At 36.0% G+C, this 20,571-nt stretch overlaps 1 pseudogene; it reads right to left on the reverse strand.

Annotated features, from left to right (window-relative positions):
- Positions 1 to 1,942: 1,942 nt before the first annotated feature.
- On the reverse strand, positions 1,943 to 20,397 carry LOC118857543 (annotated as a pseudogene).
- Positions 20,398 to 20,571: the final 174 nt, after the last annotated feature.

The following is a 20,571-nucleotide window of genomic DNA, read 5'->3' on the forward strand; positions in this document are numbered from 1 at the left end:
CTTTAAAAGATTAAATATTACGGAGCCTACAGACTAGTAATTTAAAAATAAAATATTCCATTTGCAGGTGCAGTCTGTCAAGTGACTAACATTACTTAATCTTTTACCATCTTCAAAAAAGCTCCCTGGGAAAATGAAGCCTGTGATTGTGGTATACACCCTAAGCCATTCTTTGAAGGGTCTCCAGAGTTTTTTTTTCCAACTTACCCCTGCATCTGAAATGAAAATGTATGCTTGAATGTATGTATATCCAAATATGCCCCAATATAATTAGTGATGAAAGAAAGCAGAACATTCTTTATCAATAAGAATTCAGTAAATTGACATTTAGTGAATGTCCTTTTGATTATCATATATTCCTAAGTATCAATATAATCTATGTAAGCATTTAAGCATCAAGTTAGTTTAAAAATGCAAATCTAATCTAAAACCAAATGTTTTTGGAAGGATGTGTAAGGCATAGAGTACAGAGGGCTATCAGGGTTGTGCAGGAAACATCTTGAATCAGTTATTAGGAGCTAACTGCTCAACTTTCTGTGTGAGCATTTACACCTCAGAAATTGAAAGTGCAAATCATTGTTTGGTTTATTAATTTGTTGATTTCTAGACTTAAGAAATTGATGGAGGAAATGCTAATAACGTAGATTAAACCTAAAAGTAAGGCATAAAATATTTTTTTTAATTTTGAGGTGGGGGGGACCAAACATTGGCTGGTATATCACTGACTATGGTTTATGGAAGGTCAGAACTTCAGATGGTTGGATGACAATACGGTTAGTTAAGAGCAGCTTGGACATTATTTGTGCAGAGCTCACTTAAAGTTCCAAATCCACTGGAAAATCCATATCTCCAAGAAGAGGAATTTCCCAAAATTCAGTGCTGATGAAATTGAGGACCTGATCATTGAGAATCAACTCATTTCTAATGGCTGTAGCATTAAGTACATCTTCAACTAGATTCACTTGGACAGTGGTGGGCAGCATTGGCATTTACCCTCTGAAGGAACAAATAGAACTTCATACAACTATCTATCCATACTTATGTACATACACACCCACATATATACACACAAATACATGTATATATATATATAATGTGTATATGAGTATGTATGTATGTATGTATATAAAAATGCACACACATATATATGCCCATATAAATATGCATGTGTGTGTGCGCTTGTGCATTACTCTTACATTGACTTCATGCTTACTATGTGTCAGGCACTGTGCTAAGTACTTTACCATTATTATCTCACTGATTCTCACAATAACCCAGGGAGGTCAGTGCTATTATTATTATTTTCATTTAAACTTGAGAAACTTGAAGCAAATGAAGATTAAGTCACTTTTCCATGGTCAAAGAATCAGTAGAAGTCACAGGCAGGGTTGAACTCAGGTCTTCCTAACTCTCTAGATCTGGTGCTGTGTGTATACATATAGATATAGAATTAGATATACATATACATATACATACATATACACATACACATATACATACACAGCATATGGTAGAAGCTTAATAAATGCCTTTGATCAATTAATTGGTATTCCCCAAACTGTATCACATCATTTGACTGGCAAGTTTGATTTGGTTTCTTAATCTGCATGTCAAAACATAGGTTTCTAAGGGGGTGATCAAGCCTTATGCCCTCGTGAGCATGGTGTTTTGTCTCCCTATGGGTTGGCAACAGTAGAGTCTATTGCATAGCATGTTGACTTCCTCCACCTGTATAGAAGAGAACAAGGTAGAATGAGGAACATGACTATCTCTCCCAGAGGACAGGGCCTGTGCCCAGATACTCCTAGAGCAAATGTTGTGTATGTATGTGAATGAATCAGGGCTGTTCTCAAGGAGAGAGAGGCTGGAGAGACTCCTTTTCCTTCCCACTCTCATGAGGGAGGCTCTCTAGGCTGGCACAAGCCCATACCCCTGTACCATTCTATACTTTCAGGGTTGACATAGAGGCAAGGGTCACAGGACACTTCCAAAGTGGATTTGGCTTGGGGGTGGCCAGACACTTCCAGGAGTAGCAGGTTCTGGGAGGCTATGGAATGAGCCCTGGAAGTCACCAATGGGCTCCAGAAGGTCCCTAAAGTTGTCTGAACCCAAGTCTGCTGCTGGCCCCTCTGGCGCAGGGGGATTGATAACAAAGGAGTGCCCCACAGGTGAGGCATTCAGGTGGTTGAGTGAACATCCCCTCCTGAGTAAGACTGGAGAGTCCAACCTGTCTAAGGGCCTCTGCCAAATGTCTGACTTGCTGCTTTTCTTTAGCTCAGAAGAAGCCACAGGGTGAATGGCCCACAGGGGCAGTCTCCTTAGGATGGGGTGACTACCCCAGGGTGCTGAGGGTGGCGTCCAGAGGAGGGACAGGAGCTTTGTAGTGTCTTCTGTCTTTGTCCACAGTGCCTCCCAGATGGTTCCCTCCTCTAGTGAGCAAAGAGGGTCTCATCACAGTAGGACAGTGTGTGACAGATGAGCATGTATTTATTTTTCTTCCTGAAAGAACGGGAATGCTGCTGCCTATGGATGAGTCCGAATCCAGATTCTATTTTGCACTCCCAGAATTAGGGGTCAATGGCACAGGCTTCCCAGATCTGACCTTTGTCCAAGGAGGGTCAAACTCCAGTAGGGTTGGTTGGGTCCCTGTAGTACTCTGTGGGTACGTTGTGGGTAGGTCATAATGGTACAGAATTATAAAAACAGTCTCATTTACTCCAAGACCTTTTAATGCTAAACAACCAATAGGAAAATCTTGCTGAGCTCTCGTCAGATGATATGGGCATATAAATAAGCTATAGAAAATTGGTTGGAAGGAAGTTTTAGAACCTTTCAGTTCAGCTGTACTTGAATAGACAGGGCTATTTTATCAAATATAAAGCTACAGAACCTAGATCAATACCTGAAACTTAATGCCACAAAAACTAAGGTTAAGAGTATATACTTCCAAGGGAAATCGTGGCCATATGCCTCATTGGGACTCCTGGGTTAAATAAAACTGTGAGAAGCATGTGGTAGATAGCACAGAAAACTATACAGTTAATAATCAGAGTTTTTTTCTTTTTTGGGGGGGGGGGCAGGGCAATTGGGGTTAAGTGACTTGCCCAAGGTCACACAGCTAGTAAATGTGTCAAGTGTCTGAAGCTGAATTTGAACTCAGGTCCTCTTGAGTCTAGGGCTGGTGCTCTACTCACTGCGCCACCTAGCTGCCCCTAGAGTTTTTTCTTAAGTGAATATTTTGGTTAAGATAGATTGAATTAATTTCTGTGGATGGTCTTCACAATAATAGCACACACAAAACCACCAGCACCACCAACCAACAATGGAAAGAAACTATTAAAGAATTTCTATAGAGTTCAAAGCTTGAGAATTTCTTCTCTTAGTCATAATGCTATTCATGATTGTCACTATTTTGATCTCCCTTGAGAAATTGTATTGGGGCTAGAAAGTGAACATTTGGTTCGAATCTTTAGTTCTAATGCTTATAACAATCAATGGATTTTAGATAGTGTTTTAAAGTTTGCAGCATTCTTTATGAATGCCATCTCATTGGATCCTCAAAGGTTTCCCCATGAGGTAGGCACTATTATTGTCCCATTTCACAGATGACTAAACAGACGAAAGAAAGATTGTTATTTGCTCAATATCATCAAGCTAGTAAGAATGTGTGGTAAGATTTGACTTCAGATCTTCCTAACCCCAATTCCAACATTTTATGCACTGCAAAACTTAGCTGGCCCATACTTGTATGACCTTAGGCAGGACATTTCCCATATCTCAGCCTCAATTTCCTCTCTTAAATGAGTTGGTTGAAAAATAGAGAACTCCTCAGGTTAGTTTCACCTCTAAATACTATGATGCTATAAAGATTCGAATTGTATGATGATAGTAGAGAAGGCAAGTAATGGGCATGATTCGTTAAATAGTACCCTTCAAAAATAAAAAAAAATATAAATCAATTTTGCCCTTACTATTTTGGTTTATTATTTTCCAAACAAGAAAATCTTCATAACTATGTGTCTGATTTACAAATGCTCTTGACTTTTTATTTATAGTCTTTTTCGAAGAGTTTATAACTCTCCCCTTGGGAAATCTAAATCACCAAATTGGACATAGAGAGAGAAAATTATCCCTAATTCTACCCTGTTAAACTTGATCAGTTAAGAGCTAATGCTTTTCTGACATGTCATGAGTAATGAATTTCTCATTTATCTATAATTACTACCTAATATTAAGATGTCACAAAATAATGGGCTAAATATATAAAACATAGATAAAAATGTAGATGTCCAAATAGAGTTGATGCCAGTCTACCTGACCATCATTAATGTCCTTTACCATCTACACCCAATTTTCCATCTATGAAAAAACAACTGTTTTTGCTACTTACCATTACTATATTATCTTGTAAATGTTTCAATGCCTAATGCCTCAGCTGCTAATACTAATTATCAATGCCAGATATAGTGTTCAATGTCCTAATATCCATATTTCTCAAAATCCATTTTATATATTTTTTTTGTAACCACTTACATGCAAAGCACTGAGCTGGACAATGGAGATAGTATAAATAAAAATGACCTACACATCAACCAAATCAAAAGGTTCATACATTCATGCACACCTATAGTTCGCCACGTATGAAGATATTTTTCATTTCTTCTTCGGAAACAAGCTTGGTCATTATAATGAAACAATGAGTGAGTCTTCCGGTTGCTGTTGTTTACTTACTGTTGCTGCTCTTATGGTTCTTTCCATTTGCCTTGTTCCAGTGATTGGGGCATAATATTTCTTCTACTTGCCTATTCTCAAAACTGCATTCATTCTCCCTTGAGAATTTTTAATTAATTAAACCCTCCTTATCTTAGTTATCAATTAATGCTATATTTGAAATGAGCCTAACCCAGAAGAATGCTTATATAATCTGAAATGATGTAGTGGCAATTATCGATCTGTCTCTATGTCTCTCTCTGCCTGGCTCCTCATCTCTGTCTCTTTCTGTTTCTCTGTATCTGTCTCTCTGTTTTCCATCCTTCTCTCTCTTTCCACCCACCTCTTTCTCTCATAGCTAAGTTTTGGGTCTACACATTATTAATGATACTAACTTCCATTCCTTTTGTGGTTTATATTTTACTAATCACTTTCAATTATTTTAGATACATTATCTCCTTTGAGCCACATAACCTTTCCAAAGTAAATTTGAGTATATATCTTGTAATAATAAGAAAAGTATTCTCAAAGTGGTTCTTTTACCAGTCCAAGGTTACAGCAGTTATTGGCAGAGTGAAAATTTTAATTAAAGCCATCTGACTATAATTCCAGTAATCTTCCCAGTACAAATTGTTGTGTGCCACTACTGTAGTGTTCCTGGCCTCAGTTTTTCTGACTCAGCTAAGAACTTGTTCCTTGCCTCAGAATCTGTTGAGCTACCCCCTTTTCCAGCTTAAATGTCTTTTCCTTCTAGGTTTAGGAAACACGTTTGATTCTGGTTGGCTACATTTATAACTCATTTCATCATACTACTCCAAATCTGGTTTCCTTTGAGGATACTCTATGTTACAAGAAAGAATGGGGTTAAATATTGCAGCAAACGCATCCCAACTAAAGTAGATTTCTTTTCCTTTCCTGATCTTGGACTTCCTTCTGTTTATTTTAATGAGTCATTTTAATACCCAACCACTAAAGTAAATTAGCTCAGGATCTCATGGCTGTCATGACAACGATGGAACTATCCCAGATGATTTCCAGTCTGATTTAAACCATTGACTATACCTTAAATCTTAATTTGGAGCTGGAATTAAAACAACTCTGAGACTCAGCAGAGGCTCACAGTTTTAGGGTGTAGAAGAAATTAAACTGATTTAAACGAAACTGAACTTTGGATAGGAGAATTTAAAATAAAAATTGAAAATGATCCATGAGGATCAAATGAGGCATGAGGTTTGCAGGAATATGGGAGGCCAATGCTGTACAAAAATATGGACATTTGCCACCCCTTTCACACTCTGTATACTCCTGCAAAAACAAAGCCATTTAATGAAATTTAAATTTTCCTTAGTATTTTTAAAGCACCTATGCAAACACTATGATGGGCTCTAGGGACATGGAGGTAGAAACAAACCATGTATTTCATCAGGCCAATTGTGTTCTACTGGGGATAGAAAATGTAAACATTCATAAAACGATAGCTATGCATCATTTGGGATTATTTTGGATCATTGAGAAATCTATCTATAATAGGTGCCAATACTTTCTCTGCTGTCTTCTCTTAAATTCTTACTATCTAGCTTCTGACCTTATCATTGCCCTGAAACTGATTTTCAACATTGCTAATGATCTGTCAGTTGCCAGATCCAATGACTTTTTCTCAGTTATCATTCTTGATTTCGTTGTGAATTTTAACACTGTGGATCACTCTCTCATCCTCGATCCTCTCTTCTCTCTAGGTTTTCAGGATGCACTCTCTTGGTGCTCTTCCGACCTATCCGATCACTTCTTCCTACTTCCATTTTCTGGATTATCTTCCAGATTACGCCCTCTAATGATAGATGTTGCCTCAGGGTTCTTTCCTGGACTCTCTTCTCTCCTGCCTCTATATACTACTTTACTTGGTGATATCATCAGCTTACGTGAATTTAATTGCCATTACTATGCTGGTGATTTTCAAATCTACCTATCCTCCCTCAAACTTTCTGCTGACCTATAGTCTCACATCACCAATTTCCTGTCAAAAAATTCAAATTGGATGTCCAGTGAACATCTTAAACTCAATATGTCTTCTAAGGACTTTTCTGAAACTATCCTCCTTGTCATTTGTAGCACAATAATATTCTATCAGAATCATATGCCACAACTTGTTCAGCCATTCCCCAATTCTTTTTGAGTCTGAGACCAATTCACAGTTTTCTTTGAGGTTTTGCATATAGCAGTTTTGATTTTCTTGTCTTCTCAGTTTGTGTTTTGACATTCACTGTCATATAGTAATTTTTAGCTGTCAGGTTCTTTTTATTGTTGCTGTTTGCTCATTTTTACAGCCCATTACTTGACTTAACTTGATATTAAAGTTAGGTTCTATTCTTGGGGAGAAGGGGACACTGTCTCAAGCTTCTGGTTCACTGTATATCTATTTTTGGTGTTAGTTCTGGGGATCTGTAAGTTTTCAGTTCTTCTAAGGAGGTATGATCTAAGAAGAGATATGTTTACTATTCTCCTATCCTGTGCTCCAGTCTCTGTGTGAACACAAGCACTCTATTCTGCCTTGGACCTGTGATCAGGGTTTCTTCTCCCCGGGGGCTGCAAACATTGGTAGACTTGTGCTTTTCCTAACCCTGGGACTGTGACCCGGGACTGTGATCCAGGACTGTGAAATAGATTTGGGTATATACAATCTGACAGAGTCCTGTACCCATGCCAATAAAGGGATCCTTACAATCTCCCTCTGAACAGATGTCCAACTCTCTTACCATCTGTGAGCTGAGAGCTTCAGAAGCTGCTGCTGCAAATTCAGTTGCTCCCAAGGCCTCTTCCTTTCATGCAGAGGAGTGGCCTTCTGCTGTCTTGTTCAGGTGTTACCTGTGTTTGGACTGTGCTCTGCTTTCACCTTAGTGCAACAGATCCTTCCTGACAACCTTTTTGGGTGTCTTCTGTTGGAATTTTTTCAATCCATTACTTTATGGATTTTGCCACTCCAGGATTTGTCTTGAGACATTATTTTAAAGTTGCTGGAGGGAGGGGCTGAAGTTTTGGAGAGCCTTGAAGAATCCTTGCCTCTTCTCTACCATCTTGACTCAGCCACCTTCCCACTCCACAAAATTTTAATGGAACAAAATGGTCCCTTAAAAATATTTCCCACTAATAAGATATACAGGCAATGAACTATAGAAATCTATCTTGCCCTACAAGAAAGTAAGGGAAAAAGGGATGGGGGTGGCAGCGTGGAGTGGGGTAACAGAAGGGAGGGCTGACTGAGGAACAGGGCAATCAGAATATATGCTATCTTGGAGTGGGGAGGGAGGATAGAAATGGGGAGAAAATTTGCAACTCAAAATCCTGTGGAAATCAATGTTGAAAACTAAAATTATTAAAAAATAATATATGAAAAGATCTACAAAAAATATTTCCCACTGTATCATCTGGCTTTTTTAATGCTAGATAGCTAATCCAGCCTCCTCATTTCATAATTCAGGAAAAAGGCACAGAGAGGCTGTGTGACTTGCTTAAGCTAAATAATTACACATTAATCTTAGGAGGAAGAGAAAGGAGAAAGGACTTCTCAATAGGAGTTGGGGAAGGTAGAGGTAGCTGAATTGAACATAGAAAGAAGTTAAGTATTCCAAAGGGTCAAAGTCAAAAGGATACGTATTCTAAGCATAGGTGATAACCTTTGCAAAGGCATAGAAGTTGGAAATATGACCCTAAGGTCAGGGAACAAGGAAGACAGTTCAACTGCAATCACATTCACACTCTGTTACTCTTTGTGGTAAAAATAAATACTTTCTTTGGAAGTTTTCTCTTCCGTAAAATGAGTGAGTTGGATTTTCCACTGAAATCCTATGGATGGGCTAAATCTTAGTTTTACAACTTTTTTTTAACTCTCAATTAAACGCCAAACACACCTGTACACCCCCCAATTAATAGATTACTTAGACTTTTACTTAGAAGATTAAGTCAATCTGACTTGAGGTGTCATCATCTTCTTTCAACATTCCTCAAAAATTAACAGCATCACCTACCACATTCTCCTTCCTCTGAGTCATAGAAGTGTCTTTATTTCTTACTAAGGCTAATCTCTTGGTTCAACCTACTGCTCCTATTCCTTCCTCCTTCCGGAGGATCTTGCTTCAAGAATTCTCATCTCTCCCATTCATATGTAATCTCCCTCTCTGTGGGCTCCTTACCATCTTACTACAAACATGCTTAGAGATCCCTAATTCTGAAGAAGCTTTATACATACCATCACCGACTGATTCATTGATATAATTAGGGAAAATTTTTTCTGATTCTTCTATTTCTTCTTGATTGGCCCTCTTCTTCAAAGTTGTTTTAATCTGGCTTTCACACAATGAACTCTATAGTAACTGTTCTCCCTAAAGTCATTGGACACTTTCTAATTACAAAATCCGAAAGTACTTTCTCAGTCTTCATCTGCTCTATCTTCTCAACAACATCAAAAAGTACTAAGTATATTCATCAGCTAGATGCATAATTAGATACGTTGATTTCTTGGTTGACCTGTAACCAGTTTGATCTTCTTGTTCTCAGTCCTTTTTGTATACCCTGTCCTATTCCCAATCTTTCTGAAAATGGATGTTTCTCCACAGGGCTGTCTTCCTATAGTATTCTTTTGTTCCTTTTCTGCATCAGCACTTTTATTCACTTCCACAACTTTAATCACTCTTTATTTGGAGATACCTCTCAAATCTTTTACTTCCAATCTTGACTTCTCTTCCGAACTGCAGACTCACATTTCCATCTACCTTAAAAATATTTCTGTGTATGTGTACAACTAATATGTTAAACTTTATGTCTCCAGAACCTGGATTACTTTCTTTTCCTCTAAATCTGACTCTCCTTATTGAATTGTATACATTTGTCATATCATTCACAATCTCTCATGTTCATAATTTTAGGCTTATTGTTGAGTCTTCCTACTCCAACATCACTTATATCCAATTAGCTGCCAGGTCCTGCTGATTCAAAGAAATAAGAAAATGGCAATACCATATCAGAAATGAAAAAGAAATATGATTTTTTACAACCAATGGAATAGAAATAAATGAAATTACTAGGAAATATTTCATATAATAAAATGATAATAAAACTGATAATCGGTGAATTGGATAAATACTATTTAATGTCCATACTAACAGAACAGGAAATATAGAGCTTAAATAGACCTATCTTAGAAAGGAAACTGAACAAGCCATAAATAAATTCCTAAAGGAAAAAAAATGGGATGAGGTGGATTTAAAAATATCAAATGTGAAAGAAAAATTGAACACAATGCTTAGATTTCACTTTCAAAAAATTGGAACAGTATTTTATAGATTATTTTTGTGTTACAAATAAGGTCTTGATATCTAAACTAGAGTCAAAACAGAGAAGAAAAATTATAGACTGAAATCCCCAAGTAATATTGATGCAAAAGTTTCAAGTAAAACTTTATCAAAGAAATGACAGCAACAAATTATAAAAGTTAGACATTTTCATGAAATTGACTTTATATTGGGAATGCATACCTGATTCATTACTAGGAAAACTATAAACATAAGTGACCATATTAACAACAAGAAAAAAAGTGAAAATCTAATGCTTTAATCCGCAGTCAAACTCCATAGTTCTTTCTCCAGCATTTTCCACTATGGGTCTTTGGAATAGTCTTAGATCATGGTATTGCTGAGAAGAGGTAAGTCTCTCACAGTTGGTCATCACACATCATTGTCGTTACTGTGTACAATGTTCTCCTGAGTCTTCTTACTTCACTTCGCATCAATTCATTTGGCTTTTGCCCTATTTTTCTGAAACTTCACTCTTCTTCATTTCTTATAGCACAATAGTCATGCCTCAATTGATGAATATCCTCTTAATGTGCAATTCTTTGCCACCACAAAAAGAGTTGCTGTAAATGTTTTTGTACCTATCAGTCCTTTTCCCTTTTTTATGATCTCTTTGGGATGTAGACCTAGTAGTGGTATGAATGGATCAAAGGGTATGTAGTTTTATAGTCCTTTGGTCATAGTTCCAAATTCCTCTCCACAATGGTTGGATCAGTTTGCAACTCCACCAACAGTGCATCAGTGTCCCAATTTTCCCACATTTACTCTAATATTTTTCATTTTCCTTTTATGTCATATTAACCAATTTGATAGGTGTGATATGGTACCTCAGCATTATTTTATTATGCAATTCTCTAATCAATAGTGAGTTAGAGTATTTTTCCATATGTTTATAGATAACTTTTATTTCTTCATCTGAAAACTGCCTGTTCATATCATTTGGTCATTAATTAATTGGGGTATAACTTGTATTCCTGTAAATTTAACTCAGTCCTTTATACACTTGAGAAATGAGTCCTTTATCAGCCATAGGCTATAAAAATTTTTTCCCAGCTTTTTGCTTTCCTTTGTATTTTGGTTGCATTGTATTTATTTGAGTAAAACCTTTTTAATTTAATGTAATCAAATCATCCATTTTAAATTCCATAATATTCTCTATCACATATTTGGTCATAAATTCTTCCCTTCTCCATAGATGTGACAGGTAAACTATTCCTTGCTCTCCTACTTTGCTTATGGTATCACCCTTTATGTCTAAATCACATGCCCATTTTCAATCTTATCTTGGTATATGGTGTGAGATGTTGGTCTATGCCTAGTTTCTGCCATACTGTTTTCCAAACAGTTTTTGTCAAATAGTGAACTCTTATCACAGAAACTGAGGTCTTTGGGTTTATCAAACAGTCGATTACTATCATCATATACAACTGCATCTTGTGTACATAACCTATTCCACTGATCCACCACTCTACTTCTGAGCCATTACCAAATAGTTTTGATGATTGTTGCTTTATAATGCAGTTTTAGATCTGGTACAGCTAAGCCACCTTCCTTAGCTTTTTATATTTATTTTTCATTAATTCCCTTAATATTCTTGACCATTTGTTCTTCCAAATGATTTTTTTTTTATTTTCTCTAGCTCTATGAAATAATTTTTGGTAGTTTGAGAGTTTTGGCACTGAATAAATAAATTAATTTAGGTAGAACTGACATTTTTATTATATTAGCTCAGCCTACACACGAGTAATTGATATTTTTCTAATTGCTTAGATCTGAAGTTATTTGTGTGAAAAGTGTTTTGTAAATGTCTTAATATAGTTCCTGGGCATCTCTTGGCAGGTAGACTCCCAAATATTTTATATTGTCTACAAGTTATTTTAAATGGAATTTATCTTTTTATCTCTTACTGCTGGGCTTTGTTGGTAATATACAGAAACGCTGGTGATTTTTATGGGTTTATGTTATATCTTTTAACATTGCTAAAGTTACTGTTTCAAGTAGTTTTTTTTAATAGATTCTCTAAGTATGCCACCATATCATCTGTAAAAAGTGATGGCTTTGTTTCCTCATTGCCTATTCTAAGTTCTTCAATTTCTCTTTTTTTCATTTGTTGCTAAAGCTAACATTTCTAGTATAATACTGAATAATATTGGAGATGATGGGCATCCTTGTTTTACCGCAGATCTTATTGAAGAATATTCTAGCTAATCCCCATTTCATATAATGCTTATACATGGTTGCAAATAGATATTACTTATCGTTTTAAGGAAAACTCCATTTATTCCTATACTTCCTAGTGTTATTAATAGGAATTAGTGCTTTATTTTGTCAAAAGCTCTTTCTGCATCTACTGATATGGCATATTACGCTGAAAGTTTTCCTAATATTGAACCAGCCCTACATTCCCGTCATAAATCCCAACAAGTCATAGTGTATTATCCTTGCAATACATTGCTGTAATATCTTTGCTAATCATCACATCCAAATCAAGTAACTCCTACACCCTCTGTCTATGTATACCCCTTCTAACTGCCTGTTTCAACAATCCAGCTAGCAGCTGCTGTTGGGGTGTAAAACCAACAACAACCAGCTCACAGAACGCTGCAGGCCCAGGTCCTTTTGATCAGCTTTACTAAGGAAAGCAACGTTAAGGGGTTAACAATCTTACTTTAATCCAGCATACAGACATCATTCACTTAGTTCACGGGGAAAAGCCAGCACCTGGAACTTCAGAGCAAATACAATCAAATTACAAACAGACCAAATACAATTCATAGTTACCAACATCTGAGTTCAGCCAGGGAGCTTGACAACGGCTGGCTCAGTCATGTGTCACTACTGCTGCAGCTCAGAGCTCTGAAATAAAAAAGCCAACCCCTGGTTTTATATGTCTTGTTCAGGGTCAAAGGTGAGTCACACATGCGACTCACCCACGTGACCTAAAATCGTCACAAAAATGTGACTTAAACCCACGTGGTCTAAAAGCCTCTGATGTCACAAACATGTCACTCAAACCCATTTTGATTGCCAATACAGTGCCTTAATAAAGATAGACTTCTCAAGAGTTACAAGTATCATCTTCCTGTGTAGGGATATAAACAGCTTAATCTTATTGAATAACATTTTTTGCCTTTCTTGTTTACCTTTCTATGCCTCCCTTGAGTTTTATACCTGAAGATCATTTTTTTTCAGCTCTGTTTTTTTATCAGGAAAGTTTGAAAGTCCCCTATTGCATCGAATATCCTTCTTTTCCCTTGAAAGATTATGCTCAGTTTTTCTGGGTAGTTGATTCTTGGTTGTAATCCAAGCTCCTTTGCCTTCTGGAATATCATATCCCAATCTCTCTGATCCTTTGATATACAAGCTGCTAAGTCCTGTGTAATCCTGACTGTGGCTACTTGATATTTGATTTGTTTTTTCCTTTCTGGCTGCTTGCAGTATTTTCTCTTTGATGTGAAAATTCTGAAACATGGCTACAATATTCCTCAGAGTTTTCATTTTGGGATCTCTTTCAGCAGGTGATCAATGGATCCTTTCAACGACTATTTTACTCTCTGGTTCTAGGATATCAGGGCACTCTCTTTGATAATTTCTTGAAAGATGCTGTCTAGTCTCTTTTTTTTATCATGGCTTACAGGTAGTCACAATAATTCTTAAATTAGCTCTCCTGGATCTATTTTCCAGTTCAGTTTTTTTTTTTTCAAATGAGGTATTTATGACATTTTCTTCTATTTTTTCATTCTTTTGATTTTGTTTGACTGATTCTTGATGTCTCATAGAGTAATTAACTTCCACTTTCCCACTTCTAATTTGTAAGGAATTGTTTTCTTCAGTTAATTTTTGTGCTTCCTTTTCCATTTGGTCAATTCAACTTATTAAGGAGTTGTTTTCTTTGTTTTATTTTCTTCTAATTGATCGATGGTACTTTTTAAGGAAATGTTTTCTTACAGTCCATTTTTGTCCTTTCCTTTTCAGCTGTTCACTCTCTCTTGCATACCTCTCATTTCTTCTACCTCTAATATTTGACTTTTAAAATCCTTTTTGAACTCCCAGAAAAGCTTTTTGTTCTTTAGACCAATAAATATTTCCATTTGAGGTTTTGCATGTTGGCATTTTGACAATGTTGTCCTCTTCAGAATTTGTGTTTTGGTCTTCTCTGTCACCATAGTTGCTTTCAGTGGTTTCTTGCTCATTTATTTTTGCCTATTTAATGGAATTTAAAGTTAAGCTCTGCTCCTGGGGCACAGTGGGCACTATCTTAAGCTTCTTGTGCTGGGGGCTAAGGGTCTGCTCACTGGCTGTATGTGCTGGGGTCTCTAGGCCTGGAGGCCTACTTACTACAGTGGGGTGACCAAGCCTTATCACACTTGCTGTTGTCTGGGTTATGGCGCTGGCAATTTGCCTTCTGTGCTGGGGCTAGAGGCTTCACAGCCAGCTTGCTGTGTCATTGGCCTGCTGAATCAAGACCAAGTGGCTTTGGGTGATGATCTGTGCTGTGGTTAAGAGCCTCTTGCTGGCATACCCAGACCCTGTCTGCACTGGACTGTGCTCCCTTCTTATCCAAGTAAGACAGACCTTTCCTGAAGTCCTAAGTTATTTTAATCAGAAAAAATGTTTAGGGGAAGCTAGGTGGTGCAGTGAGTAGAACACCGGCCCTGGAGTCAGGAGGACCTGAGTTCAAATCTGGCCTCAGGCACTTGACACATATACTAGCTGTGTGACCTTGGCCAAGTCACTTAACCCCAATTGCCCTGCCCCCCCAAAAAAATTTCATTCCATCTTTTTGTAGGTTCTGGTGCTCCAGAATTCATTCAGAGGCTTGATTTAATGCTGTTTGTGAAGGGAAATGGAGAGAGCTCTGTCAACTTCCTGACTTCTCTCCCACCATCTTTGGATCTTTCTATGAAATAATAAGCATCTGTCTAAAAGAAAGAGCCTGAGTTATGTGTAATGAGGATAAACTAAAGACCATTCAATAAATATCAGTGCAAAGCAAGAATGTCTTTTTCTTTTATCCCTATTACTCTTCAATACAGAAATAAGAATAGAAAAGGAAAAAAAAAAGATATTGTAGGATGAAGCATAGACAAAGAAGAAACAAAATTAACACTTTTGCCAGTGCTTTGATGGAATATTTAGAGTACATTAGAAAGTTAATTGAAGATATGAATAAATTTCAGCAAATTAGGAGTATATGTTAAAAACCCACACACTTTTATGAACTACACATTTTACCACAATTCAGCAATATAAAAAAAGGAAAAGAGACAAAATAAGAAGAGAAGGTAGAAAATATTTGAGAATTCATTTGCTACGGCAGACACACATGGGAATATAGGAATACAACTACAAAACACTCTGGACAAATAACGACTTCTAAATAATTGAAGAAATATTAATTGTTTATAGGTAGGTTAAGGCAGTAAAAAAGAAATCACAATACTACTCAAATTAATTTACTTATTCATTGCCAAATTAATAAAACATAGGGATAAAAATAACAAAATTCATATGAATAAACAAAAAAATCTTTCTAGAATTTGATAGGAAATAATGCAAAAACACACAAAAAGGAGCAGAGCAGTGCCAGTTCTCAAACTGCACTAAAATATTGTATTTTCCCTTTTCTTCCCCAATATAAATCTCAATTCTAAGATATATATGGAGGGATGATGATTCAAAATTAAAGTATTGAGCCATTTGCAATTTTACAAGTGGTCAAAACATATGAATATGTACTTTTCAGGTAAGGAAATCTAAGCTATCAATGATAATATTGAAAATTTCTCTATATCACTATTTAAAGAAATGCACAGAGCTGAGAGGAGCACTATCCCTTGAGGCTGAAGAAGAACAGGGGATCTGATTATAGTTCCAGGGCCAAGAGGAATGGTAGCATTTGTGGCTGCAGGGGAACAAGGACTCATCCTGGGCAAAGATCAGAGAACAGACCTGGAGAGGAGTGAAAATACTTCTCCTCAGATCACTCCACCTTGGAAACACTAAAAACTTGCAGACCCACAGAACTAGTTGTGAAAAAAGCAGCACAAAAACATACAAGATATACTCTTCATTTGTTTTGAAATCTGTCTTTCACAATAGGGAAATAGGGGAGAAAGGGGATAAGTGATATGGGGAGAGGAGATGATAAAAGGAAGGGCAGTCAGTATAAGGGAAGGAGTGTTCAGAAGCTAAACAAACTTAAGCAGGGACAGGATAAAAAGGAGAGAGAAAGATAAACAAAAGAAAATAGAGTGAAGGAAAATACTAGTTAATAATCACAAATGAGAACGTTATGAGATGAGCTCACCCATAAAACAGAAGTAGATAACAGAATGAATTATAAAACAGATTTCAACAGTATTTTGTTTACAAGAGACATACTTGAAAAAGAAAGACACACAGAGTTAAAATAAAGGGCTAACAAATCTATTATGCTTCAGTGGAAATAAAAAAGTCAGGGTTAGCAATCATGATCTCAGACAAAGGAAAAGCAAAAATAGAGCTACTTAAAAGAGATAACCAAGAAAATCACATTTTACAAAAAGTTACCACAGACAATGATATAATAAATATAAAAAAGTAAGTTTCTCTGATAGCCCTCATTTCTCAAATATAGAGAGAAATGGGTCTAATTTATAAAATTAAATAAATAAATAAAAGTTATCTCACAACTGATAAAGGTCAGAGATTGAAGAGATAATTTTTTGGAAGAATAAATCAACACTATCTTTAGTCATATAAAAAATGTCCTAAATCACTATTGATTAGAGAAAGGCAAATGAAACAACTCTGTGATACCACCTCCAACTATCAGAAATGAAGTGAGGGAAGGGATGAAGGGAAATAAAACACTAATAAATTGTTAGTGGAGTTGCGAACTGGTCCAACCATTCCAGAGAAAAATTTGGAATTATGCCCAAAGGGCTATAAAACTGCATACTCTTTGACCTAGCTTTACCACTGCTAGGTCTGTACCCAAAGAGATCAAAGAAAATGAAAAAAGGGACAATATGTACAAAAGACATGTAGCAACTCCTTTTGTGGTGGCAAAGAATTGCAAATTAAGGGGATGTTCATCAATTGAGTAATAACTATTGTGATATAAGAAATGATGAGGACGGTGGTTTCAGAAAAATGGGGCAAAAACCATAGGAACTGATGCAAAGTGAGAAAAACCAGGAAATCATTGTATACAGTAACAGCAATGTTGTAATGATGTTCATTTGTGAACAAATTGACTACTCTGATCAATACAAGGAGCTAAGACAATTCCAAAGAACTTATGATTAATAACTGCCATTCCACCTCCAGAGAGAGAGCTGATGAACTTCGAGTGCAAAGTGAGACATAATTTTCTCACTTTTTTTTCTTTTTGACTTTTTTTGTGATATTGCTAATATGGAAATATGTTTTGCATAATTTCACATGTATAGTTGATATCATATTGATTATCTTCTAACTGGGTTGAGGAGGGCTGGAAAGGAGGGAGAGAACCTGGAACTCAAAATTTAAAAAGAAAAGAATGTTAAAAGAAAATAACTAATAAAAAATTTAAATTAAATGAAAAAAAATAAAGTGCAGAGAAAGTTGACTGAACAGAAATGTGGATTAGATACCATTCCATATTCAGAGACAAGGTGAGCAGGTTAATGTTAACTAGGGAATATTTCCCAAGGAAACAATTATGATGCTTCCAGTATGGTACCTCTAATGGTCTCTTGCAAGGGAGGAAGGTAGCACAGGAATATGTCCAAGAATCCAGGGTGATTCATGACAGGGTTTCAATAAAGTCAAGAATAATCATGAGAGGACAGTCTTCCATATTCAACAATATGCAGAAGCATATTAGTCCATTGAAGAGATGATAGCCTCTATACATAAGCAGATGTCACCTGTTCACGTACTTACTTCTATGAATACCCCCATCACTGTGTTAGGGTCTCACACTATAAAGTTTTGTTGTAGTTATCTCCACCTCCAGTATTTTAACCAGCATCTGGCAGAGATTTGAGTTTCTGTCTTGCTGTTCTTCATAATAACTTGTATCTATGAACTCACCAGTAGAAAACAGAAATTTCTTGAATTCCCTGCAATCAAGAACTATCTTTCATCTTTCTCCTTAAAGTGTTGAGTTTAAAAATGTCTGTAGTCACATTTATCTACAAAGTTTAGTGGTTTTGGAAGAAACAAATCTATAACATTATATGAATCAATCAACTAATACTGTATTTTCCCCAAATGCATCCATACTCCCCAAAATTCATGTGTTTTGTGGGAAATATAATTCCAATCATCCAAGTTCACGATAACCGAATCATTCTTTAACTCATCTTCTGCATCCTGTCTTCCTCATGTCCAATCAACTAGCAAGTATTGGATCTCTATATCTTTACAATATGTCCAACATCCGTCCTCCTCTCTCTGCTCACACAACTTCTACCAAAGTTCAGAATTTTTTTGCAGTCATTCTTTATTGCCTCCAAGGTAAAATGCAAAATAATCACTCTGTCATGACTTTAAGACACTGCACAATCTGGTCTCCATTTATCTTTCAAATATCATCCCTCTTGCACATGCTCCTTTTCACTCAAATTTATTTTCTAGCTCTTCTCTGTGTGTAACATTCCATCTCTTCCCTTCATGTCTTCTTATTGGTGCTGATACATATCTATAATTCTCTACCCTGCCACCTCCACTCTTGCAAACCATAGCTTTCTTTAAGATACCAGGTTGCATTTCTCAGTTGTGAATATTTCCCTTCTTGAAATAATATTGCATATCATATAAATATATATGTATATATGTGTGTGTGTTTATATATGTGTGTATATATGTACGTATGTGTCTGTGAATGACTGTGTATATATACATATATATATATAAATATAAATATAAAACACTATACTCCTTATTTATGTTTTTATATGTTATTTCCTCTCCTCCTCCTACTCTAAGGCAAGTAGTTTAGGGACATGAATGGTTTAAATTTATCTTGTCTTCATCTTTGAAGAGCCTTGTAGATAGTAGGGTATTAACAAATAACATTTTTCACTTGCATGATGCAGTTAGTCAATGTTTGAAGGGATCATGATATAGTAGAAATCACACTCAATTTAGAGTCAGAGCATTGCTCTGGGCCCCTATTTTCCTCATGTGCAAGATAAATGTATTGGACAAAGTGATCTCTAAGGTGCCTTCCATCTCTCAGCCTAATGATCCCAAGTTGATTTATTCACTTGAAATCCTTGCCCAATATTCTTATTCTCATATTCATAATCTTCCATATACAAGTTATGCCAACATTAGAATCACACACATTTTGAATCATCTGTCCCTGAAGAAAGGGCCAGAAACTGTACCTTTCTTCTTAAAGAAGCAAGAACTGTCTATTTTTATGCATAGTAAAGAAAGAGTGACCTAGGCAACCTATAACCATCTACGGGGAAAAAGTGTTACAAATCATTACTAATTAGAAAAATTGAAATTAAAGAATTCTGATATTCTAACTCATACCAATCAAATTGGTAAAAAGCACAAACAGGCACATGATGAACTATTGGTCAATCAATGAAATAATATAATCCTTCTGGAAAGCAATTTAGAAATATATAGCAAAAAGTTACTAAGATTTGTATGTCCTCTGACCCATTTTATGAAACTTCTATGCATTTAACCCCCCAAAATCAGAAAAAGTCATACACACAAATACATATTTAGCAAACGTTTTTTTGTGGTGGCAATAAAACTTTAAACAAAAGGGGATATCTATAAATTGAAGAATAGTTGAATAAGTCATGGTATATAAATGTGATTGAATACTATAGTTCTGTAAGAAATGAAAAAAGAAATGATTTCAAGGAAACCTAGAAAGAACTATTTGAACTGACAGAGTGAAAAGAGAAGAACCAGAAAAATGCATACCATAACATCAATAATATTAAAATTAGACAACTTTAAATATTTTTTATACTGACAAAGAATGAAATGAGCAGAACCTGAAGGACAATTTAAACAATAATAAATACACTGTAAAGAGAAACAAATTTGAAAGCTTTAATACAATGTCAGTACAATGTTTACAATGTTATTCATGATTGCAAAGGACCAATGGTGATACTATCCTCTTCCTGACAGAGAAGTGATAGATTTAGGATGCAGAATGATTGAAAACACACATGTGTGTGTATATATACATATATATTTATGAATTTATATTTATAGATAGATAGATATAAAGGCATATCTATGTCTGTCTATATATTTGTTTGCTTAAAGCAGGCCTGCACAACATACGACCCACGGGCTGCTTGCAGCCCACCAAAGGATTTCTGGCAGCCATCACGTGCACCAATGCAACTAACCATCATCAGTCTGTCTCTAGTCTAACCCATCTAACCTAACCAAAGAAATTTGGCCGATTTTAATTTTTGCTCCTACCTACTGCCAAGTTGTGCAGGTCTGGTTTAAAGCCAATGAGGGAAGTTATTTTAGTTGATTATATTTATGATGAGGA

The sequence above is a fragment of the Trichosurus vulpecula genome, chromosome 7 (assembly GCF_011100635.1).
Source record: "Trichosurus vulpecula isolate mTriVul1 chromosome 7, mTriVul1.pri, whole genome shotgun sequence".
Classification (NCBI taxonomy): domain Eukaryota; kingdom Metazoa; phylum Chordata; class Mammalia; order Diprotodontia; family Phalangeridae; genus Trichosurus; species Trichosurus vulpecula.